Source organism: Dermacentor silvarum, chromosome 11 (genome assembly GCF_013339745.2).
Source record: "Dermacentor silvarum isolate Dsil-2018 chromosome 11, BIME_Dsil_1.4, whole genome shotgun sequence".
Lineage (NCBI taxonomy): Eukaryota > Metazoa > Arthropoda > Arachnida > Ixodida > Ixodidae > Dermacentor > Dermacentor silvarum.
The window spans coordinates 91,837,392-91,862,047 of NC_051164.1; the positions used below are offsets into that span (position 1 = coordinate 91,837,392).

A 24,656-nucleotide genomic window follows, 5' to 3' on the forward strand; every position below is an offset into this window, starting at 1 on the left:
CCTTACCACGTGACCGTTAATTTGATCCGCACCCTGCTTATTCCCCCCCTCGTGCATTTAGGCAGTGCGCGCTTATCTGTAAGGAAGAAAAATAGGAAGAAATCTCAAAAGAAGCGTGGCATCACGTAACTCCGTCGCTGGAACTGCTGCCCTCTTATCGTCCGAGGCCCCCCTTGACGACACGAGATCCGCGCGTTGCGGAGAAGACTTGCCGCAAACCCCTGGACGCCAGTGGCACGGCCAATCAAGCGCTAACCAGGAAGCGCGCGAGACGCGACAGCCTGTGACGAGCAGGACGTAAGACTCTGCGATAGTGGGGGCAGTTTCGAAACCCCGGGGTGATATTTCCAAGGAGTGGTAAAGGATCGAGAGATAAAGAGTGATAGCAGCAGTACACGGATAGCCAGTGAGATAGGCCGGCAGTGAAAGTGAGTGGAGCGTGTGTTTCGGGTTACGTCTGGCAGCCGGCGTTTTTGCATTACTTCGTAAAAGACGCCGAGGGACGGCGCGTGTCTAGCGTCGCGACTCTTGCAAGGCCAACAGGAACGAAATCTCGCTTCGGATAAGTTCGTTATAAATGAATACTTAGTATGTACTATGACAGCTACTTTGGCAAAGCTGCATTGCTGTTCGTTGTACAATTTCTTTACTAACGGCCGTCAAGTAGCACCTAGCAAGTATCGCGCGGTTTGGGGTATATCTGCACTTCCAGAAGTGAAGCAAGCCATGTCGAAATGGCGGTCGTTGGGAGGAGCTTAGAAGCTTCAAATTGAAATTTCGTGTTGGAAATGTGCGCTACGACCGCAGCTTTTCTTTCTTTATTATTTTTTTTGTATAACTCATTGACCAATGATAAGTGAGTTGCAATAATAAACCGAATAGTTGGACGACCATGTCATTGCCCCGAAAGCATTCTGCGACCGACCGTACGAGGTCGGGGTACCTACTTACGTCGTCTCCGTTTTGCGACCCTACTGAAGAGGCACGCGATAAACGATAGGAGAGAGGAAAACACTTAACTGCGCGTATTCTGGCCGTGTGCACATCACGTCTAGAGAAGCAGTCACTCAGGTCATTGGTCTCCAGAAACTGTATGAAATCCCGGCGTTGCTTTCGGAGCCCGCGAGGCAGGAAGCCACGCTTGGAACAAACCTCTGTCTCCGAGAGAACGGTGACACGGAGAGAGCGCATAAATCGCTGTTCGCCTTGCCCCGCGCGCCTTGTATCGTCTCGTCGCGCAACAGCAGCACTTCGCGCGATTTCCTCCGAGTCGTTAAACACGCCGGCGCTGCTTTGCGATCGTACGTAGGCGGCTCTGGCCCCTTATAGCGGCAGTCGACCTTATCGGCGCCATTCGAACCGGCTCCTATACGCGCCTTATTTATGTCCTCTGTCCCCGGATTACGCGTGTTCCTTAGCCTACGGGCCATGTACTCCGTCGCCTGCGATCATACCCTCCCCCTCTCTTCGCGAGGTATAGGGGTGCAGAGGGGGTTCTTGGCGCGACAACAGGTAGGCAGTGGAAGTTGATAGCTGTTGACACCGACTCGGGAAATCCGTGCAGTGCAGTGAAGGCCACGGGCCTAGTCGTCCAACCAGGAGCGTGAACCGGTCGCGTGTTTCGGCGAAAGAAGAAACGTTCGTAAAGCAATAAGTGGGGCTATAATATTTTTTTTTTTTGGTTCGTGTTATTTCTGAAAGCGGGGGGCGCTGGATCGTGTACAGCAGAAAACACGGAACAATAATGGCAGAAACAAAAGGCGCACGAGGGACAAAGCGCGACCAGCAATTGTTCCTTTTTTTCCATTCCTTTTTTTAAAGACAATGTCTTCCTATGGTATGTTACCCTCGCTTTTCCGTATGGGGCATGCGTTTATAGCCTCTTTCGTGGGCCGGTCCCGAAGATAGTGCAATCTAAAAAATATGGACCCATCCCGAAGGTATATAGTAGTCCAAAAATGTGGGCTGGTTCTGAAGATTGTGCAGTCAAAATATTTAAGCAGTCCGAAGCTCCTCCTACTCGCCTCACGCGTAGGGTTTTACGCGATAGACTGCCGTGCGCAGTGAATGCGCCACATTCTCATCCCCAACTCGTTCAGTAAGACATTTTTCACCCGCCGCGGTGGCTCAGTCAGCTAAGGCGTTGCGCGGCTGAGCACGAGATCGCGGGATCGAATCCCGGTCGCGGCGGCCGCATTTCGATGGGGGCGAAATGCAAAAACGCCCGTGTGCTTGCGTTGTAGTGCACGTTAAAGAACACCCAGGTGGTCAAAATTAATCCGGAGGCCCGCCACTACGGCGTGCCTCATAATCAGAACTGGTTTTGGCACGTACAACCCCAGAAAGAACATTTTCCTTGATCGACGTCGACTGGAGGTTGAGTGGCCCTTTAAACTTTTCGAAGTGTTCACAACAGTGAGAGGTGAAGAAAAAACGACGCAAGGAGCCAAAACAAGATCTTCGCGCGTCATGCTTATTGTGCGCCCACAATCATATCATTATCTACAGACGATAATCTGATGGTGCAACGACGTACTTTTGCACCTGCTGAAGGCATAGGGAAGTCTTCGAACATCGACTCCTTCTTTGTTTTATTTTATTCGCCCGGTAACTCTTTGTTTTTGCAAATTGACCGCGGCACGGCCAGCACACTGCGATCCGCTAATTGGTAAAGGATCCTGTGATGCTCACGTCTTGTACCACAGATGCGACCCGTACGTTTCGCTGGCTGCGTTGCGCGGATTTAGTGAGACGGGGATTCATAGACGCAGGGGCTGGCATGGCGTCAAAAAGCAGAGCCGATCGGCGAGGTCGCGCGCGATCGCGCGCATCGGATTCTTGGTAGTACCATTTTGGGGCGTTGGGGTGGGGGGGGGGGGGGGGGGGGGGGCTGTATAGGCAAAGGGAATCGTAAAATAGCCTCGTTTCTATAGTGTATGTACCCTTCCAGCTGTAGCGTCGCGCCGTTCCCTATATCCCATTGTGTGTGTATACAGACGGCTTGTTTCTTACTCCCTCATTTTTATGTGGCGTGTGAGAAAGATGCGCGCTCCTCATCGTTTGTTGACTGCAGCGCGGCGACGTAGCTGACCTCGCAGTCGCGACGCTCCGTAACCCTTGCGGCACTAATGAGGGTCTGTTATAGACACGCAAGGAGGGATTGGCTGAGACCGCTGCTTTTTCGTGTACTTATTTTTCGTTCGCTACCTCGCACGTCGTTTGAAGTTTCTGATCAAGGCGCTGACAATGGCTCGCGTCGACCCCACGGATAGCAGAACAGAACGGTGCGCATATAAAGCGATCCATCGCGAGATCCTGCTCATAGTCTGCAGATAGGTTAAATAGAGCTCACTTATCTCTTCGAGTCATTCTTGTCTATCCGTGTAGTCGCCCCTCCCGTCAGGTTCATTCGACGACTAAGGCACGTCTTTTTCATTCTCTCCCGGCTCCTCTGTGCCTATTCGGCTTCTGTGAATTACGAGATCGAGCCCTTCCTATATGTGGGACCTCGCTTACGTTCGGTTATGTAAGCTCGTCGAATAGAAACACCTAGCGCAGGTCTGTTGGGGCTCCAACAATGGTCTCGAATGAATGGCTTCTCGAGAGTAGATTTAGATTTTTTTTTTTTTTTTTTGAGGCTGGAGGCGTGGGAGCGTGTACGAACGGTGAACATTCGGGATGCATAGCGTGCTTAGCGCTATATTAAAGCTTGTCTCGTGTGGGTGACCTCTGTAGGTGGCGTTACACTCGTACGGGATCCCGGTTGGGGTGTGTGCGTTTTGCTATTGTTGCTGGCTTCGCTTCAGTCAAAAAATACAAAGTTGAGAAAGTGAGCGCCGTGAAAAGAAGCAGGGTTAACGTGCGAGCGTGACTCTTAAAATGTACCAGCGATGCATATAGCGGCGGTATTCTTAGTGCGCGCCGCTCGCGTATATACGTGCGTGCGTGTGCTCGCGAGGTCCTCGTCCACACACCTCTCAGGGCGCTAAAGCGTTTGGCCGAGCGAGTGTTGAAACAGCATTGCAGCGTCTTTTGCTACGCGCACGCCGCATTGACATTTATTGCACAAAACACAATATTCTCATTTTGTCACGTATATCCCCACCTATATAGCTACATCCACTCAGCGCGGGAACATTCAATGACGCAACGAATCCTGCGGAAACCCGCAAGGTGGACAGAAAAGTTCATGAAAATAGCCACTCGTAGCAAGTACTGTACGGGTTCGACTCGTCAATTTAATACGTCTTCGTGCTGCCTGTTGCAAGCCTCCGGTATTGCGCGGTCGAGTGACAGTTGGTAGAACGAGGATGTTCTGCAACTGTGACCGTGCTGCATATTGCAATACTCGCCGTAGACGGTTTAATAGACATCGGACAGTGGCCATAACATATAAGTATCGTTCCAGAAGCCGGCAAATGAGACACCTTTGCGAAACGATGCAGGCTATACTTCGCTGTCCAATCAAGATGAGATGCCGGCTGAACAGTGCGTTCGGAAACCCGGTGGGTATAGGTCTCCTGCGCACAAGGAAACGTAGGACGCCTTTTTTATGCGCCTGATGTAAGCTACATTAGTCTGTTTTTGAAACGTTCGCGTACGTATTGTGTTACAATACAGCAATAGTATGTGCTTTTCGTAGCTACGTATTGTCGACGCCAGGTGGCGTCAAGTATGTCAAGCGCATCTTCCAGATGCGCTTCATTACTTGGGCTCGAAGCAGTCTTCTTAGCAGTCAACGCAGACTGTCTTCAACGCTTTGTCAGAATTGGAACGCATGGTAAAGCCGATCATGAATTCTGGATAGATGCGTGGGTAGATTTTATGAGCATGCTCTTTGAAGCGGGGTGGTAGCTGGCGCCACCAAGCTCGTTCTCTTTAGCTCGCTCTTTTAACAGTGACACGCAACGGGCGTCACTAATAAAATCCGGACTGCACTGAACACAGCAACCTTATAGTTTTGGAACATACGGAAGGCAACTCGAGCGGCAGACGCTTTCGATGAGCAGCAGACGCAATCGAGTTCATTACTTGGGCTCGAAGCAGTCTTCTTAGCAGGCAACGCAGACTGTCTTCAACGCTTTGTCAGAATTGGAACACATGGTAAAGCCGATCATGAATTCTGGATAGATGCGTGGGCAGATTTTATGAGCATGCTCTTTGAAGCGGGGTGGTAGCTGGCGCCACCAAGCTCGTTCTCTTTAGCTCGCTCTTTTAACAGCGACACGCAACGGGCGTCACTAATAAAATCCGGACTGCACTGAACACAGCAACCTTATAGTTTTGGAACATACGGAAGGCAACTCGAGTGGCAGACGCTTTCGATGAGCAGCAGACGCAATCGAGTTCTGTGGATGTTCCATGTGCTAGTGTCGTCATAGAGAGACGTAGGGAAGCGCGCTGCGTTTCTATTTTACGAAGCTTCGAAGAACGCCTGTCAGGCGGCATCCTTGGGATGCCTCTTCTAAGGTTATTAGATAAAACATGTAGCCTCTTCCGCACGCAGATTGCGCTTCTTTCTCTTTCGTGCACTCCGAGCACAGCGCTCGTCAAACACTCTCCGGGCCTTCGCCTGCGCGTCGTACAATTTTTCCTACGACCCCCTCCCCGTTCTCGTAAAATTCTGCGCAAATGTTTTTACTGACTGTGTGCGTTCGGCAGCATCATCGTGCGTGAAGCATGCGAACGAAGCGAGCCGAGCGCCCTCTGTGTACGCGCGAAAAACAAACGCCGCCCCGCCTGTGTTATTTCCCTTTTGTCGTGTGTAATGACTCCTTAAGGAGAGGGGTGGCTTGTAGAAAAGGATTTGCGGAACCGCCCGTCTTTAGTTTTTCTAGCCAGCCAAGTGAGAGAAAGCGATTGAACGCTTCGCACGTTCTCTTTTATAACCTTGCCTCGTTAGCCATTTACGACCGCTATAAGACCAATCGCTGTTCGGCGGCGTCTCAATACAGAGCTCGTTCTTTGTATTTTTGTTGTTTACCTTTATCCTTAGCCCTCTCCCTTCCCCGTCCTGAATTTCTTTTTTTTTCTTCTTCCCTGTGGTCTTCTGCGCCTAACGACGCCGTAAACGAAAGTGGAAGGTCCCGCCTGCCTGCGAAGGGTTGGTGTGAAGCAACTTGCGGAAGCAAGAGTTTGTTGGCGTTCGCGGGGCCCGATGCGGGGTGGAATGAGGCGCACTCTGGCGTAAAAATAGAGAACTTGAGCGGACGGGGGGTTCGGGCACGGCCCGCTGGAGGCGTCGGAACGCTTCTGGAACGTCAAGCCGCTGCTGCCGCCAATGAACTGAGCGAGTCTATAGCTCCCGTCAGTTTATCTGCTATTACATTTTCCTTTTTTTTTTTTTTTTCTGTTTGAGACTGGGGAGGCGAGGGAGTCTCCATTTGCATGCGCAATTTATTAGCCCCGTAACACCGGCGACGCCTGACAGAGAAATGCAGTCTGGTAGCTGTGTCGTAAAGAGGGTCTGGAGTGTCGGAAAGTAGATTGCGGATGAAACGGGAGGGAGGGAGGGAGTGGGCGAAAGAGGGGGGACGTTCCAGAGACGTGGCGTCGCCTATGGATCTCTTTAGACTGGTTCCATTTCTGTCGCGTTTCTGTCTCTCTCTTTTTTTTTTTTTTCCGTAATAGATTCGCCTTGTCCAAAGTTCAGAAGAGAGCACTTGAATGCCTTAGTGTCGTACCTGGAGTGTTTTATGCACTCGGAAGAAGCGACATCTGGCGACTTCTGCTGCTCCGTGTACACCCTTCCCTTGCTGCCTTTGTTGGCTATCATTTCGATTTTCCTTTTTTTTTTTCTCGCTTCCTGTCTTCTTTCGGTCTCTCGTTGGCTTGCAGCTTGCAGAAGAGGCGAGTGGCTTTTCGCACCTGCGCTGGCTGGCGCTGGCTCGTTTGCCGCCTGACGTTCCCGTCACCAGGCTGGCTGGCGAAACCGAATGTGGCGCCGCCGGGCGTCGTGACGCATAAGTTTTCGCAGGGGTGACAGACGGAAAGCCCGTGTGTGGAATTGGTTTCACCCGCGTTCCAGCTTTCTAGCGTCGTCTTTTTTTTTTTTTGCTTTTTTTTTTTCTGGCTCCTGCAGTTTCCGTTCGCGTGTGGCACGACCTGCGACGGTTGACGGGGCAGGCCAGTAAGGTACTCCGTAATGAATTCGGATTCATCCAGGTACAACAGAGAACGAAACTGCTCATCTCACTGTGTCCGCAGCAGTATATACGAGAACGGTGCTTTTAGCTTAGCAGGTGCGTTCTCAAAGGCTAAAGCAATTCCGAGCGCCATGAAAGACCACGCACGAAAAGAAACAGGCAGGACAGAGCGCGAACACTTGAACGGCCGTTTACTGATCCCACTGTGCAATCATTGTAGACCGAGGATGTCGCTCAATGCGCAACCGTCGTCACATATCTCGTATCGTAATGATCTCATAACAGCGGATGTGCCACGGAGGAGTGCTATTCGCATTTTATAACCAAAACGCCTCACATATTTTCCTACATATGCACCACATTGCTATGCCCAGTTGTCTTCAGTCACCATAAGCTAGTGTAGTGTGTGCGCGATAGTTTAGTGTCTTATAATGTATTCAGTCCACCAGAGTGTGCCCCGTTTTGTCACAAGACGGCAGTATGTGCAAGCTACGAGACACTCGCGTTAGTGTTGAACTTAGAGCAGGCAGCTCTCCGAACGCTGACAGATACGTTCGAGCATTGTACTATCGCGTTCCCGAGTAGCTGATGCCTGCTGTCCCACCTCATTACAGCGGCACATTGTAAAATGAAACCAAAATAAAATCAAAATTTACTGAGCATCACACGGATGTCTTCATGGGGGGGGGGGGGGGGGGGGGGGCAGACAAAAATAAAGCCCTATGCAGAGGCTTCACTAGGGGCTTGCGTCACCTCGTCTTATGGAGTACAGAGTACTTAAGGAACAAAGTGCCATTGCACTTCGGTTGTTGAGCGTTTTTTTTTTAAATATATACCAGCTGCTTTACCATTGCGCCAAGGTTATAATGCACCCACTGCTCGTTTTTGTTAATGAATATATACGTGTGCCTCGGCGAACGAGCTCGCATGCACGCGTGTTAGATATGATTCTGTCTATGGCTTTGCTCTGGCTTCGCAAGCGCTCACTCGGTCTTCCGTAACATGTAATTTGGTTAGCCCTCGAAGTAAAGGAAGCTACCTTTGGAATAGTTGGAAAGGAAGCGGCCTCGTTCTCCACCATGGTGCCTCTCATAGCGCCCTGTGTTACTTCGGGACGTTAAACAGTTCAATTAATTTAATAATTAACCGATTAATTAAATAACCGAACTTGCCTCAGCGTCTTGAGAAGCTGCCGCGCGCGGTTCGATAGATATTGCGGTTTTTGCAGGCAGCCCGTGTCGATCACTTCTCTAAAGGTGCGCGTCCTGGTAGTCTTTTTTTCCAGCATTACAAGTCCGTGTTCAGAGACGCTAACTGTCTTTACTTCTTTTTGAATTCATTGCGTCGCTAAGGAATAATGAGGTTTTGTAACGGTGCTGTAACGGTAGTTGAACGTGCAGATCGAACTGATAGATTGATTGTTAATTAATTGAGACATTGTAAATGGTGACTACAAAAGTGTTTCCGGCTTCTCCACAATGTTAACTTATCACATGAAAGGAAATGATGCGAGCTGAACAAATCGTACTGAGCTCTGTTCTCGTAAATTCAATAGTCGGGAGTCTCTGTTCTTTATAGGACAAAGTGGGCAGAAAAAAAAAAAAAAAAAAAAAACGCACTTTAAGTTAGGATCACCGGAAAGTGTGGTAACGTTTAGTCAGGTCATTTTGTCTCTGAAAACTACAAGTTTACGATAGTACGGCGCACTGCACGCTTTAAATAGTAGTATTGCGTGTTTTTACACATATAGAAACAATTTAAGTTCAGCATTGCTGGTTGTTTGAACATATACACTTCACGGGACGGTCACTCAAAACCGTCGTCGCTTTCAATGTAGTTTTGCAGGCTGGATATATGTTAGAGCAAGCTGTATTTTTTATTTGCACTAAGTCTGCTGTTTATGGGGGCACTCTGTCGCAACATTTTAAGTGCTGCCACGCGAGAACGTTTGTAACGGATGCGGTCATTTGTAGTATTTATTTATGTCCTGCTGTGTTTCGTAATTTGCTGTTGTTAAAAGTTATTTTTTTTTTATGGGTGGCGGCAGCCAGCGAAGTAAAAAAAAAAAAAAAAAAAAAAAAAAAAAAAAAAAAGCTTTCGAAATTACTGCGTTTTTGCGCACCGCTGACTTGCCAGTGTGCGCGAGAAGAGGTCGACAGTTGGCTGCTAACACGTTTTCCCGCTTTAGCTTTAGTCATGAGACAGTTCAAAGCATTTCGCGGTTTCACCATGCAGCCGCTTATACGGTTTTACCGTTTCCGGGGAGCACCGGATAGGAAGACGGGAACAGGGCCGCTTGTGCCCGCATCTTGTGACGCTGAACTTTATGCAACTAGGGCACGTAGTTATTTTCATTTTCAATTCTTCTTTGTCTTTCTTCATTGGCCCGCACGCGCATCATCGCTATCGCTGTGATCGGCCACTCGGCGCGATAGATAAGAACTGAACGGGATAGATGATAAGAACTGAATGTGATCGCGAGAAAAGAATCCTTACGTTATATACGGCCCCACAGCACGGATGTATATCATTGCTGTAACCGGTGTGGGCCTCGCAATCAGGTCGTGGTTTTGCAATGGCTCGTAAAATTTCCACAATTCAATTCGCAATAAGCGGAAGGTTTACGCGCAACGCTTACGCGGTCGTCGTGCCACGTGGGGTGTCGTTGTTCGCGAGTAAATTTCAGCGCGGGCATCAATTTCTTGCTCCGCTGTCGCTTTGTCACCGCGCGGGCGGACTTGTCAAACGCATTGTGTTGCGCATACCGGCGCTGACAAATTTTGATCGAGCGGGCGGTATCAAGCGCGACAACGCAGGTGCGTCGCTGCATGCCCGTCAGGTGTGCTCGCATATCCCACGGCACTCTTCCGTTCGCATACGGACTCGACTCGCGAACACGTGTGTAAACTCTCATTGCCGGCTGTGTGGCCCCCGAAGCGGTGTGTTAATCATCTCTATTTTCCTTCTCTTTCGTTCTATTTTCGCCGCGGCTAAATTGATATTCCCCGTCAGTCGTCGGCAGCACGATATATACGTGACACGCATTGTTTCCAGCGCGAGGGTCGCCGGACGAACGCATCCGTTCGGCCGGCATTTGCAGTTGCGTGCAGCACTGTGATACCCTACGCGCTGCCGCTTCATCGCTGGAGAATTAAAGCAGAACGCCTGTAGTTGCAGGATGTTTTTATTTCTTTAGATCTTACAGAATTTTTTTGAAAATTCGCAAGTGGCAGATATAGCGTGATCGTAGTCCTTGAGCTGGATTGCTCGAAGTGGCGGACTTTACTCTCGCGAGAAATCGAGATGCCTATTCAACTAATTAAAAGAAATTCACTTATTAACTTTTAAATAATGATGCAATTGCATGCAGTGGCTATGGTGTACTGCTGCTCAAGATGAGCTCGCGGGCTTGAATCCCGGCCGCGGTACGACGGGGGACAGAACGCTTTGTGAGGACGACGCTATTTCTCGAAGTACCTAATGTGCTTACGTTCGATTGCAAACGCTATTCTGCAACTGTCTATTTCTGCTGTTGCGCGGTAAGAATCTCGAGAAAGTCCCGTCAAGTCGAACTGCGGGGCATATGAAAAACAGCAGCTCTGATGGTAGGCCACGAATACAATTTTCTGCGCCTTTGATAGCAAAAAAAAAAAAAAAAAAGTGTTTTTAACGGATATGGCGGCACAATGTTTTTTTTTGTTTGTTTGTTTCGCCGGAACTTTTCCTCTCGTCGCATAGATGGCGCTATAAGCCACATGAACCGCCGATTGACCGTCATGATTCGAACATATGGGCTTCTATCCAAGCTTCGATCGCTACCAGATATATTTACCTTGGAGCGTGTTTGACGGCTCAGCTGAGCAGCGCAGCGCGTAACCACGTATGCGCCAGCGGCGGGATTGTTCTTTTTTTTTTTTTTTTTCATCGATTGTAGTGTGGGTATTAATTGACTCTCGCGACACTTGCAGTCGCCGTGGGTATGTCAGCTACATTAAAGTTCGAACTGGCGATAAGAACGTGGTGGATTTCTGACCGTTTCACCTTCAGTGCACGCATCCGCGAGTAACTGCATGGCGTTGAGGATCTTAGCCACATGGGGTCGTAGCGGTCGTTTAACTCCGCTATTGCTTAACTATATTGCTAAAAGGAACGACCTGCAAATGACGTACTAGCGACCGATTGCCTGGGCTCATGTTGGCTAATGCTGAATACCTTCTTTTTTTTTTTTTTTTGCAGACCGTTTGACCATAGCATATATGGTTGGCTAGTTCGTGGTCCAGTACACGATAGACTACAAATCGGCCGATACAGAAAGCAAGCATAAAGGCACAGCTGTACATATAATAAGTAAATCCTACAAATCAGTAACAATTACTAGGAGGAGAATAAATTAAACATCTATAGAAACTGCGTAATCGCCACGTGTATCGATGTCATATAACGTAACATTGCTTACGTGAACAGTAATAGGAAGGAAACAATCATAATCTGCAGTAAGTGAACACAGCTAAAGTTCATAATTCACAGCGCCGCTCATTCGGTATACATTTCGGTTACAAACACTTTAGACTGGAGACTCGAAATGCGTTACGGGATGTGTGTAGCGCGAACGGTGTACGCAAGACGACAGAGAAGACGAAGGTACGGCGTTTCTCGGTGTCTTCTCTTTCGTCTGGCGTGCCACGCTCGCGCTTCACATCACGTATTAATTTGAAATTAAACTCTAGGCATTTACGTGCCATAACCGCGATATTTATGAGGCACGCGCCGTAGTGGGTGGGGATTCCGGAATAATTTCGACCATGTGGGGTTCTTTAACGCCTGCACCGAAGTCAAAGTACAGGAACGTGTTTGCATTCCGCGTCCATAGAAATGTGGCTGCCGCGGCCGGGGTTAAACCCGCCACCTCGAGCTCAACGCCATGACCACTACACTACACAGCGGCGGGTACATCATGTCGTCGTCGTCGTCATCATCATCATCATCATCATCATCATCATCATCATCATCATCAGTCTATATTTATGTCCACTGCAGGACGAAGGCCTCTCCCTGCGATCTCCAATTACCCCCGTCTTTCGCTAGCTGATTCCAACTTGCGCCTGCAAATTTCCCTACTTCATCATCACCCCACCTAATTTCCTGCCGTCCTCGACTGCGCTTCTCTTGGTATCCATTCCATGTAATGCGTAGGGTGGATAACCGGTGGATCCATTAGAGTTACAGAATGGTACATCGTGTATTTAACAACAAATAGCCCACGGCTTTCGAACTCGGAATGGTTAGCTATAGCTTAATTTTTCAGACCTCGATCTTCCGCATTTCGCTTGATGGAAGCTCAGGCCGTTTTCTGGGGCGCGTTCTTTCACCCAACATGTGGGCCCCTTTCCTTTTTTTCGAACGCTCCCTTTTGCGGGACCTCCCGTTCTGGGCACTCCCGCCCCGTTTTGCCTTTTGCTTTGGCGCCGCCGCGTAGATTACAGCCGCACCTGCTTTGTCGCGTGAACTATATAGCTGTGTTCCTGTTCTCTTTAGTTCTAGTTTCCTCCGTACGTTCGCTCTCCGGTGTCTCTCGGCACACGCCCTCTGCACCTGCGAGGTCTGTTGTTACGTTTGTCTGCGAAGGTGTGTGCGCCAGTTGTGTGCAGCATGGCCTAACCGAAGGACGTGTATAATGTTGAGAAACATGCAAAAGGTAACAGGCCCATATTAGCACTTTTTCAAACCGCGACCGGGCATCACTTGACGAAACAGTAACCGTTAATTCTGGTTTAAGGTGCAGTCATACGCCTGAAGGACACTCTCAAGTATAAGCGACATCTTTGCTATCTGATGCAAACAATTGAGTTGGAACCTGATATGGGGATTCGTTTTGCACACGAGTGCCTTCATGGGCGTAGCAGATAGCTGTTTTTAATTTGTTTGTTACCAGGTAATGAACATGCCAGTCGGGGAGACATCTGGACGCGGAGAAATAGAAAAAGCGAGGCGGCCCTGTGGCAGTTCGTCTGGCGTTGCTGTATCGAGGATATTGTTTTTTCGGACGAATCATACCTCCGCCATCGAACAATAGAGAGACATCTAGAGCGGCTTAACTTTAAGAAACACTGGCTCGGAAAATCGCATATCGAATGCGTTTGAAGCAAGCAAGACGCATTAAGATTGGACCATCCGAGGCATCCCAACCAGATATATCCAGCCCCTTCGGCAGGAGAAGCAATGGTACCTCAGTAGTTTCAATGCCTCCAAAGCGAAACAAGCATGCGCCCACGGCAAAGTAGATCTCAGCGCGTTAACAATAACGTGCCACTGAATAGCCGCAGAACATCCTGGGCGAGTATCACCAGTCCACCATCTATGACAACAATCTCAACAATTCAACACCCCACCTCCCGACAAAGGGGGGGGGGGGGGGGGGGGGGTTGAAGTTGAGGTGCAGAAGCGACATACTTCTGCAGCCCTCATGGGAGCACGGCTCAGTGTCTGTGGGCAAAGGAAAGTGTGAAGAAAGCGGACAGGAATGCTGACTGCTTGCGCAGTCCCTTACGCCCGACCGAGAAGTCGTAACGGGAGAACGACATCTCGGGGTGCGACGCGCTCAAGGAGACATGTCGGACTCTGCCCACTATTGTGATGAACCTGACATATATAGAAAGCGGACTTTGGTAACATCGATATGTTTTGTTCGGTGAATATGCGAGAGGACGTCATGTCGGCGAATGACTACAGCGCCTCTATAAGAGTTATTACCAGTCGAAAACACCGTTCCAGTGTGTTGGGGGTCATTCATCAGTGTCAGCTCCCCGACCGAATTAATTCCGTATTGTAGTCATATGTGCCTAACTTTTCAGCATCGCCGCTGCTATTGGGAGCGGCGGCGCCTTTACAGCGTGACGGATCGTCGATTAAGGTGCAATAAAATGTCAATTAAAACTGAGAGCTGCGTCACGGATGTTTGTGTGGCGACTCTCTTTCCGTGGAAAAGCGAGCAATGCTCGTTCGCTGCACAAGGTCGTGAACTTTCTCTACACAGAAGTCAAAGAAGACTGCCTGGGAGTTTCGAGCACGTCGCCTGCAAGGGGCAAGGAACTTGATACCTCAGCGTAGGGCCAGCCAGCTACAAGTCCTTCGGCCTCAAGTGTATACAAGTAGCATCGCTTATCTGCCTGACTTTTTTCAAGCGTGCAAAGTGCGCGGGTATATTACCCGGAATGCTGTAGGCGAAATTTAGGAGAGAAAGAATGAAAAGAAAACGCGGTGTGAGGCCAAGTTTAAGGGAAGCAGGTTGCCGGAAATTTAGCGCCGCTGCGGGCAACAGGTGGACACGTTTTAGTTCTCAATCACCACCACTTCTCTCCTCCCTCTCTTCGGCCGACCGACCCGTGGCGCCTTTTGGCTTGAGTTGGCGAGGGACATGTGTTAACACTTGCAGCAGCTGCCTCGCCGAATGTCGCAACAGCGCCACTCGGATCGTTGAGCGAGCGAGAAAGTGCGAGAGTTTACGCCTGCGCCTAACGACCGCCGCGTTCCTGCCGCCGTTTACGGGATGCCGGGAGCGCTTTCGCGCCAAGCGACGCGGAAACGACCGGCTTCTTCTCCTCTCGCGTGGTCGGAAGGCGTTGTGGTGGGCTTTAGCCGTGCTCGCGCTAAGTGGTAGAAAGATATATATATATATATATATATATATATATATATATATATATATATATATATATATGCCTGTATATGCGGCGGCCGCCGTATGTTATGCCCGGCGAAAGTGCACGGGCGCGGAACCGCGGTGAATTCGAGAACGGAAGAAGAACCTCGCGATGAACGACGCCGACGTTCCGAGAAACTTTTAGGCGGAGGACGAGGAAGGAGAGTGCGTAGACCTCTTCGTTTTTGGCGTCTTTTAACTTGGCTGCGCGCGGTATGCAGGCGAGTGTAGCCACCGTTGGCGAGGAACACCGCGGCTGTTTGTGCTATTCTGGCGGCCTCTGGCGAAACGCTTGCAGAAATATTGGGGGCGACTGTGGCCTCCGGGATCAAGCGTCGCACCGGCTGATCTTGAAGGCCGTGCTAATGTTGTCTGCGTGTGCGCCGAAGGTGGTAAGCAAAGTGTGCACCAAGGGCTCTTGATTTGGCGGGGCTTACAGCTTTTATAAGGCGGTAACGCACGAAGAATAAGGAGCACAGTCATTCCGTTGAAAGCGTCGCAGATCAAGAACAAATGCACTGCAAGACGCGCGGAGTGGGACTTCTATGGTCGCACTACTTGCGTATATTCCACAGTGTCAATTTCCTGCTAAATATGAAACCGGGGAACAGAGTATACGCCGATAGTGTACAGTCGGTCTGGTTCCACGAGACTGCACGTATATTTAGGGATACATACGTGATCGCGGTCGACCTCCCCCGAGCTCTTGTCACACGTCGCGGGCCCGTCGCCCTGGTCGATTCGAGTCTTTTTAAGAGAGAAGGCAGACGGCAGCTGGCCGCCGCGTTGACTCCGTTGCGGTGTCGTTTGACTGTGGCCTCCGAGGGTCTTTTATTTCTGGCGCCTACTTGTCGCAGTTGGTCACGGAGCGTTTAAGACTGGCTTAGCCTGGTTTTCTTCTTCTGCGCAAAGGCGATTACCGCGTGTTACGATACTATTACCGAGCCGCATGCTTGCTCGTTTTATTTCAGCGAAGCTGTCTATGGCTAGGGTGCTGTGCATTTTTCGTGTCCGTCAACGTATCTGCGTGTGCAAAAACTCAGCTCCTGAATTTGATGCAAAATCGCTTCATTATATGCAAAAGCTTATACGTCTAATCTCTTGGATATGCAGTAGAATATTTATCAATTGGCAGTATTTTCACAATCAGTAGACTCTCAGGTAGATAATAAGGGTTTCTCAAAGATTTGCCGCTGTGCGACCCGCTTCGGCCATGTCAAAATTAACCTGAAGCCCTCTATAGAAAGGCAGTCGTCGTAGCCCGTTTTGCAACCCTGAGGAGTAAAACCGCCCTCTCTTGTCGTTCCAAGCGCTTACGTGCCTAGTTTCCTTCCGCTCTTCTGGCGTGGCGGTCCCGTCGCGCGTGTTTAGTCTCCTCCGGCTCCCCGGGGTGGCGGTAGTCTTCCACGCGAATGTATGCCGCCGATCAAGACCGCCGATCAAAAAAGTGTGTGCGCGTGTGTATTTTTTCGGGATGACCGCGGTCACCGCTCAAGAGAAATAAAATTAGCTCATACCTTTGATCTAAATTCTGTGTCACCTCTATGTCGTGTGCTAAACTGCTTCGCTGGTCATCCACCTTCTCAGCAGTGGAATGGAGCGTGATTTTTTAAAATGATTTTTTTTACGCATAGTTTATGCCATCTTCTCTTATGCTGGAGCACGATGTCATGTTGTTGGGAGTCCGCCGCGGTGGATCACGGGAACAATCTGCTTCTTAGCACCAGGCCGATGGCTTGATTTTCGGCAGCATATAGCTACGCAGGCGGAACGCGATAACGACTGCGTAATTTTATTTAGGCGCAAGTTAAATGAGAACCGCAGCTGGTCAAAATTAACCTGAAGCCCTCTGTATAGAACGGCAGTCGTCGTAGCCCGTTTTGCAACTCTGAGGAGTAAAACCACGAATCATCACGCCGTTTCGACTCGACTCCTCGGTTTTACTGCTTAATTGATGTAGCACGGGGGTAGCCGATGTGCTACTTGAGATTAAGAGGGAGAAATTGATTTGGGCTGGCCATGTAAAGTGTAGGACAGATAACCGGTGGCCTACAAGCTACAGAATGGTACCAAGGGAAGGGAAACGCAATCGAGGAGGGCAGTGAATCTTCATCAGCAGCAGTAGTAGCAACGGTGGCTGAGCCCCCTCCCTCCCTCATAAAAGGAAACATTACCAAAAAATTTAGCAAGAACAAATCAGCGGTCAACGCTAAATCTCCTTTCAGTTTTCTTTAGTTGTCTGAATAGAAACGTAGGTCACTAGTAATTTCCCCCTATGCTAAAGCTCTCCGGTATCCGAGAATCCGCTAATAAACGTTGCATGGTCGGCGCGTTTTGCTGCCAAAAACACAGGTTTCCGCGTAAGGCGACCTGTACACTTGGCACGCTTCGCCGCGGTCTTTTTCTGGTCCGCAAAGGTTTCTTTTTTTTTTTTTTCTTATTCGTTGGTACAAGCGAACGCTAAGAGAAATAAATGACCGCTCTCTCAGTACATCTTCTCGTTAGTAAATGCGGCATCGCTGAGTCGGGCTGAGAGCGCGCAATCAACAAACCGTTCACGGGACTGACTTAGACGCAATACATTCTTTTATTTTCCTAGACGGATCCTGGCTATCGGTCGCGCCGGTTTCCCAATGCCACCCTCGTTTTCCGCCTCCATTGTTAGCCGATGTGCTGCGGTCGGTACTTTTATCGCCACCATACGACCTCTCCACTCTTTCTTTCCTATATATATATATATATATATATATATATATTATATATATATATATATATATATATATATATATATAATATATACTCCTTGCGGAATACCACGTTGCCGGAGACTTACCCATGCAGTAGCAGCGTTAGTGGCGCCATCTTGTAGGGGCAGACATTAGCCACAGAGGACACGGAGTTGTTATTGTAGTCACCCACCATGTACTGCTTAACTGCTGTTGTAAAGCATCGGTTAGCAACACAGTATTTATGATTCAGTCTTTTTTGTCTTGAAGTATATTTCAAGAGAGCACTCGTGCAATACGAAAGCGGTTCAGACGAGTTGTAGTTGCACAAATCGTCACGAGATGTCGATACCCGCTTCGCTATACGGACCTAAGGACCAAAGCATACCGGAGCAAGTATTGGGAACTAGATGAACCATGTGTATGCCGCAGCAAAGATCCGGGGCCTACTCAACACATCCTAATGTAATGTGAAGGAATTCACCCAGTGAGCTAGAACAGTCGGTAACATACACCTTCCAGAAGCACTTGGGTTTAAAGAGGACGGAAGCATCAACTGGTCAGCAGTCGAGATAACCAAGAGACGTTTCAAGTATTTGGGGGGGAAAATCAGGGAAAATATTGATACCACCTGATTTGGTCTCTTAGTTATAGGTAGAGGTACAAGGTAGATATTGAAAAAAAAAAAAAATGTATACAACAATGCGAGATGAAAAGCATTTATCGTATACGTGATTACATCAAGCAGGCTAGGGGACTTTTTGGCACCACCCCGTTTCAAAGGGGATGCCATTAAATCACCATCATCATCATCATGCCGTTTACGGCTCAGGTAATCAGTAAATTCAGAAGTTTCAGTAAATCAGACGTTTACGAACTAGCTAAATTTCTCCATTGTCAGCCTGTAATCGCACTTCGAACGAGGCCGACTGAACGGAATATTAGCGGAAGGATTAGTAGTTGAAAATGGGCCAGCCCTCCTCCCTTTATCGGGAGTACGCAGCCTGTTCTCGTTCACTGATTGGCTAACACGAGCCCTAGCGCTTGCAGCACTGCATGGAAATGCATGGCTTCGTCGTTTCGTCGACGTGGTCACAAATACGAACACAGTCATAGACAAGTAGTGTTGGAAGGCAGGTATGCTTCCGTCTTGCTTCACTCTTTCATGTGTGCTCGCAGTCGCATCACTCCATCGAGGCGTGTGGCTTCGTGTCTTGCGTGCATTTGCCCGTAATGTTTTAGCTCAACCTTTCTGCTGTCTTCTTTGTCTGTGTGCTTCTGGGTGCCCTTGTCTATTTGTGAGAATGGAAAGAAAGAGAAGATACAAATAATAAGAAAGGAAGGAGGAGGTAAAGGAAGTGCGGAGCGAAGGCGACGTTTTACATTCTTGGGCGTCTCGCTTTGGAATTGCGCAGACCCTGTATGCTTCTATCTCTTGCTTCTGTTCGCTGTTGTCCCGACCCCATTTGTTTTGCTCCCGTACCTTCGTTTTGCTCTCATCCCCTTCTGTTTTCGCGTGGGAGGTCCCGTTGGAGACGCGCCAATTCCGTGCCAAAGACGAGAACGGTGCACTCGCCGCCCGCCGTATTGCGGGGTAAGCCTCTCTCCAGGGGCACTCCGGTGTTACAGCGGCGACGGCTGGCGACGGCCTTGGGACAATCGATCTCGCGTCGTCGCAATCGTAACCGGAGCAGCGGGCCAGAGCGGCTGGACGCAATCTTCGAATTAAGACGGACCGATTTTTCTTTGCGCGTTGTTAGCTGCGCTTTCTATTTCTATCTTGTCCATTTCGTTCCCCCCCCCCCCCCCCCCTTTTTTTTTTCTTTCTTTTTTCGCCCACTCCTGCGACAGTTTTACAGCTACTTCAATCCGTTCCTTGTGTCTGTGTCACTATGTCGTATCTCCTGATTTATAGTTTCACTTTTCGGTCTGTGCGAAATCGCCTTGAAGGTCACTTTGCTCCCGAAACGAAGAAACCCAAATGGGCTGTGGTAGCCAAGGTCGTGCGTCTGTCGAAGCTGTTAGTATTGGACCGGCCGGTGTAACTTAGGATTCGGGGAGTAAAACGTGGTGCATTCTACACGAATATACGAATAGAACACGCCGTCTCTTTTTGTACAGATCTCTTCGTTCTGAGTATAGCCGCGAGTTCTAAATCGCGCGCCGGGCTGGGTTTGCGACCTGGATTGGATATGGAAGTCGACACACCCGTCGTCGCAACTAGTAGTTCGGATCGGTGGCCTCTCTTGAGTACTGGCTTGCGACCAAGAATCCATCAGGCGTGGTTTTAATAAACTAGGTGCGCGCGCGACCGTGTCTGTTACACTGTTGGCTGTAGTCCCAACTATTCGGCGAACGCAGAAGCGACGGGTGGTCTGTCTGTCCGTTTTGTAATGCGACTCGCGTAATCTTTCGGAATGGCATGACTGCCGAATACCAGAGAGAACAGGTCCGAAGCTTGTTGAAAATTTGCTTATGGCATTTGCCGAAGGTTGCCTGGCACACATATATATGAACGAGAAGAAAGGGAACCGAGGGGCCCGATTGTTATAATCACATCATAGGAAGCCAACAAACATAGATACCAAGGAAAACATGGGGGAAATTACTTGTACTTACTAATCGAATTAAAGAAATGATAAATTCGTGGAAATGAAAGTGGATGACAAAAAAAAAAAAAAAAAAAAAAAAAAAAAAAACTTGCCGCAGGTGGGGAACGATCCCACGTCTTCGCATTACGCGTGCGATGCTCTTAACAGTTCAGCTACCGCGGCGTCGTCTTTCCATCCACTTTCTGGGGTATATATGTGTTACTACTAGTACTAACCCTGGGAGTGTTAGCCAGCGCCACCACTCGCAAACCTTGACGGCGGATGTGGCACATCCTTTCTGCCGCAGGCGTCACGAGCACGTGATCTTTTTGGGTGAAGGAAACTGGTCAATAAACCCACACATGTTACCTGAAGGCATCAATGTTGCCGGATTCGAGATCCTCGTTATGTTCGAGACCCTGTGAGTGGTGGCGCTGGCTAACACTCCCAGAGTTATTTCTAGTAGTAAAAACATAAATACCCAGAAAGTGTATGGGAAAACGGCGCCGCGGTAGCTCAATGGTAAGATCATCGCACATGTAACGCGAAGACATGGGATTGTTCCCCACCTGCGGACATTCGTTTTTTCATCCATTTTCGGTTTCCAATAATTTAGCATTTCTTTAATTCAGTTAGTAAGTACAAGTAATTTCCTCTATGTTGTCCTCGGTGTCTTTGTTCGTTGGCTTCTTGTGATAGGATTAATAAAAATCGGGCCCCTCGGTTCCCTGTCTTCTCGTTCATATGATGACTCCAAATTAAGTGCGAGCATACGGGGGCTTCTTTAGCGATTGAATCCGTCATGCTTGTGAATGCGGTTGCTACCTCACTCCGATCGACGTTGCTCGTTCTTAGATGGCTGCGCAGTTCATTCGCTTTCACTGTGCCGCTGCACATTGAATGTGTCGGTCACAGTTAGCGGTCACCACCATCATCGTATTGTCAGGGAAACTTGGTGCCTTGTTTCTAACGGCTAAATCTGAAACCTCCAGGGGTACATATCTTTGGTGGTATCCGAAAAAGTACAAAATGCTTAAAGAAATCCGCAGAAATTCAAACGGTAACGATTCCGAAACTATGCCTCGATGCGTTGTTTCGTCTCCAGGCTCACCTGCACTTGTAACAGGCTGTTAATTCGGACTCCAAGACGTACACTTAAGGCTACTCCATGCTTACAAATCGACTACGGAGTGGTTACACGTCGCGCCTCAATGCATTTATGCGTATTTTTAAACGGCGATAACTCGTGATGCGTCGTTCCAAATCTGGTAACTTGATACACAGCAACTATAGTTTTCTTGTTGAAGATTTAGGCTCACTGCACACTTTTATGAAGGGCATGCGTGTTTAGCCCCTACGGGTGCTTGAAAAAAAAATCATTTTGGCGCTGCTTTTCATATTGCTGACGACAGTACGTTATTTGCCCCCCGCTGAATTTCTCTTGTGAGCACTGAAACGCCGCGTCATGACTTTTGTGCTCCTAATGTTGCTGGACATTGCTGTTCTGAACAGCGCGGGTGCGTACGACTTCAATTTTTGCCCGCCTTCTTTTGCTGACCGGTACCCTGTTTCTTAATTCCAGGGCCCGACGGCCCAGCGACGCATTGCGGGCGCTGCCAGCCGACCTAGGTGAGGCTGCTTCAGCGCACCGTAGGACCCGCGCCATCGTTGGCTTCACCGGGAACAGCTTCTTTCGTAAGTTCGCAAACTGCCTTCTTGTTCTGCTTTCTTTCACGGACAGAGTTCTAGCTTGATGGACACGTTATAGGTGGTGCACACATTGCACCCACCTATGCCCTTTCGTATATACCCTCTCGGGGGCATAAAAAATTCACTAGGAAAAAAAAAAAAAATACACGCTCGTAAGCCGGGATTTGGGTGCGCGCTAAAGTTTACCCCCAAGTGGTGAAAATAAATTTGGAATGCCCTCCACTACGGCGTCATTCATGACCAACTGTTCTGTTTCGGGACGTTAAACCCCACAATCTAATTCAACAACAACAACAACGACAACAACAACTATCGACGACGTGCGACTTAGTGTGATTGTGTCCGTGTGTGTATAGCGCTGGTTGATAATTTCTCGCTTTCCCTTCTTTGGCGTTGCCTAGGTAACGTTGGGTATTTGGGATAGCCGTCTTGAATGTAGCTTGCCTTCCCAAGTTTGTACATAGAGCGGCCATTTGTTTCCCTTTTAATGGAACGGTCGGATCCCCTGCCCAAACAGTCAGATAGAATGGCTGTTGCTTTCGAAACAACCTGTACAACTAGTTGCAGTGGCGGCAGGAAGAGAGAGAGAGAGAGAGAGAACGAAAGAAAGTTGAGGCAGTGAATTCGCTTGGCACGCTGTTGAACCTGTGCCAGTGTTTGAGTAACGTGCAATTTTAAGACTTCTCTCTCCCGCAGTGGCCGCAACATATCTGCTACCGAAATCAGTTGGCAATCACTTTGGGCGTAAGCTGTAGTTTCGCAGGCTGTTTCCACTGCGACCCGCAGTGCCGAAGCTCTTGAGGGAAACGCGACTAACTGATGGCCTTGCATTCAGGTTGTTAAGCAAAACTGTATTGTGGGTAGGGGAGGGGGACAGGAAAACGGGGCAAGCAAGCGCTCTAATGACTGTGGAAGTGTCACCTTGGCTGATGACTTCGCAGGCTACTTCGCGGATGATGTACGACATGGTTATGAGCAGCATACACAGAAAAAGAAACATGCGGCACTTGCAAGCGGGCGTCTGTCTAGATGAAACTCCAGGACTTATTTCATACCACGCTGCGCGCAGAAGCGAGTGATTGCGAATGCATTTACGCTTACAAGCTTAGTGAACACATTAACACTGGTGAATAAAAGGGGATTGAAGAGGCGATAGTGACACTAATACTGAATTCCGACGGCACATTCGGAGCACTTCCGGAGAAAAATCTCCTGCTCTTTTCGGATCGTGCCTGGTCCAACGGCAGATCGGATCCCCTTTTAAGGCCGGCTTGCACTTTTTTTTTTTTTTTTTTTTTGCCACGGAAATATCGGTGACCTGCGAACCAAGATCTACTCTCGGACAACTTTATGAGGGAAAGCTACGGAGGCAGAGCGCGTACAGGTAAAAGCGCTATTGAAAAAAGTCCTACAATATTCTCCGTGTTAGTTTTATTAAGCTCTGAAAGAGAAAGTGTAAAATCTCATTTACAACAGCAAAATAAGATATCACTCACGGTTGAGTGTTAAATATGACTTATCCTGGGCGTTCGGGGAAACGCGATACCGTCGAACGCAGAGCTATTATGCTGACTCACTATATCTGTTACGAGAAACTAAAAGCGCTGTCAAACGTTGTCGGGGCACTTGGTGCACTAACACACGTGCCTATGGTCCGTTAGCTTCTCCTTCATTGCCACAGAAAGTTGTTCGCGAGTATTGACCCTTTTCGCGGCGCTTCCGTGGGCGCTGCCATGTTTGATCACGTGTCTTGTCGGTGATCACATTCGTGTCTTGTCGGTGTAGTCGCCGTCACTCATGCTCCGGCACATTGATTCAAGTGTGCGCCCATTCACTTATTGATACGTTGGCGATAGGGTGGGCGTAAGTTTGCGTGCGAGCAGGGGTGGATGTGTGTAGATAACGTGCGATAAACTTACTATGCCAGTAAGTGGCGCTACTTCCTTTTGTAACGAGTGGTGCTCACTCTTAAGTGCCGACGTTCCGGAGTTGAAGTCCTTTCTAAATTTGAAGGTTAGCTATACAGCGCTGGCGGATGAATTATCTTTTTTTTTTTTAATACTCGATGAAAGCCGTTCATCGCGAAGGGCAGCAACACAGGCAGTCGTTATGTAGCAGCACAAGTTGATTCCATTCGCTAATATGCGAATCACTATTTTTGCAGCGAACTACCACACACGTCTTACCTTTAGCGTTGCTTACACATTTCACAGCATGAATTGGGCACAGTGCATTAGCGAACACCCAGTTGCATTTCCGACAGCTGATCGCACAGAAGCAGTAATGGTTTTGAATTCGCGCGCATTCGCTGAGGCAACGTATGGCGCGCCGCCGAAAGCGCCATCTCGTTCCTCTAGAGCAAACTGTTCCGCGAAAAGGGTCAATAGAGCTTTGGGTTTCATTCCAACACGTCTGTTTTTACTTTTCGATTAGCCTTTGGTCTCCGCGATTTGGGAGGGTAGCTTTCCTGCAATGGTTCGAGCTTAGAAACGTTTTTATTTTGCGCGTTAGTTATCCCTCAACACACACACACACACACACACACACACACACACACACACACACACACACACACACACACACGCGCGCGCGCGCGCGCGCGCGCACGCACGCACGCACGCACGCACCATATGTTGCGAAGCGAACCGAACTGTCCAGCTTTGGCTCTCAGTCCTGTGAGACTGTTCGATGGCTTTTGCGGTGCGGATAAGGAGCTCGTGGCCGTGATTCACTGCCTTACCAACACCACTACACGACGCACTCGTGGGCTCATATAGTACGTTCG

The 24,656-nt window shown here is 49.0% G+C and overlaps 1 protein-coding gene across 2 annotated transcripts in view; it reads left to right on the forward strand.

The window, feature by feature from the left end:
• LOC119433494 (uncharacterized) overlaps positions 1-24,656 on the forward strand; it is a 236,057-nt gene that overhangs the window by 18,857 nt on the left and 192,544 nt on the right. For both annotated transcript variants that reach the window (XM_049659433.1, XM_049659434.1), the window contains exon 2: positions 21,744-21,856. The gene's annotated coding sequence lies outside the window, so the exon portion shown is untranslated. The remainder of the gene's footprint in view (positions 1-21,743; positions 21,857-24,656) is intronic.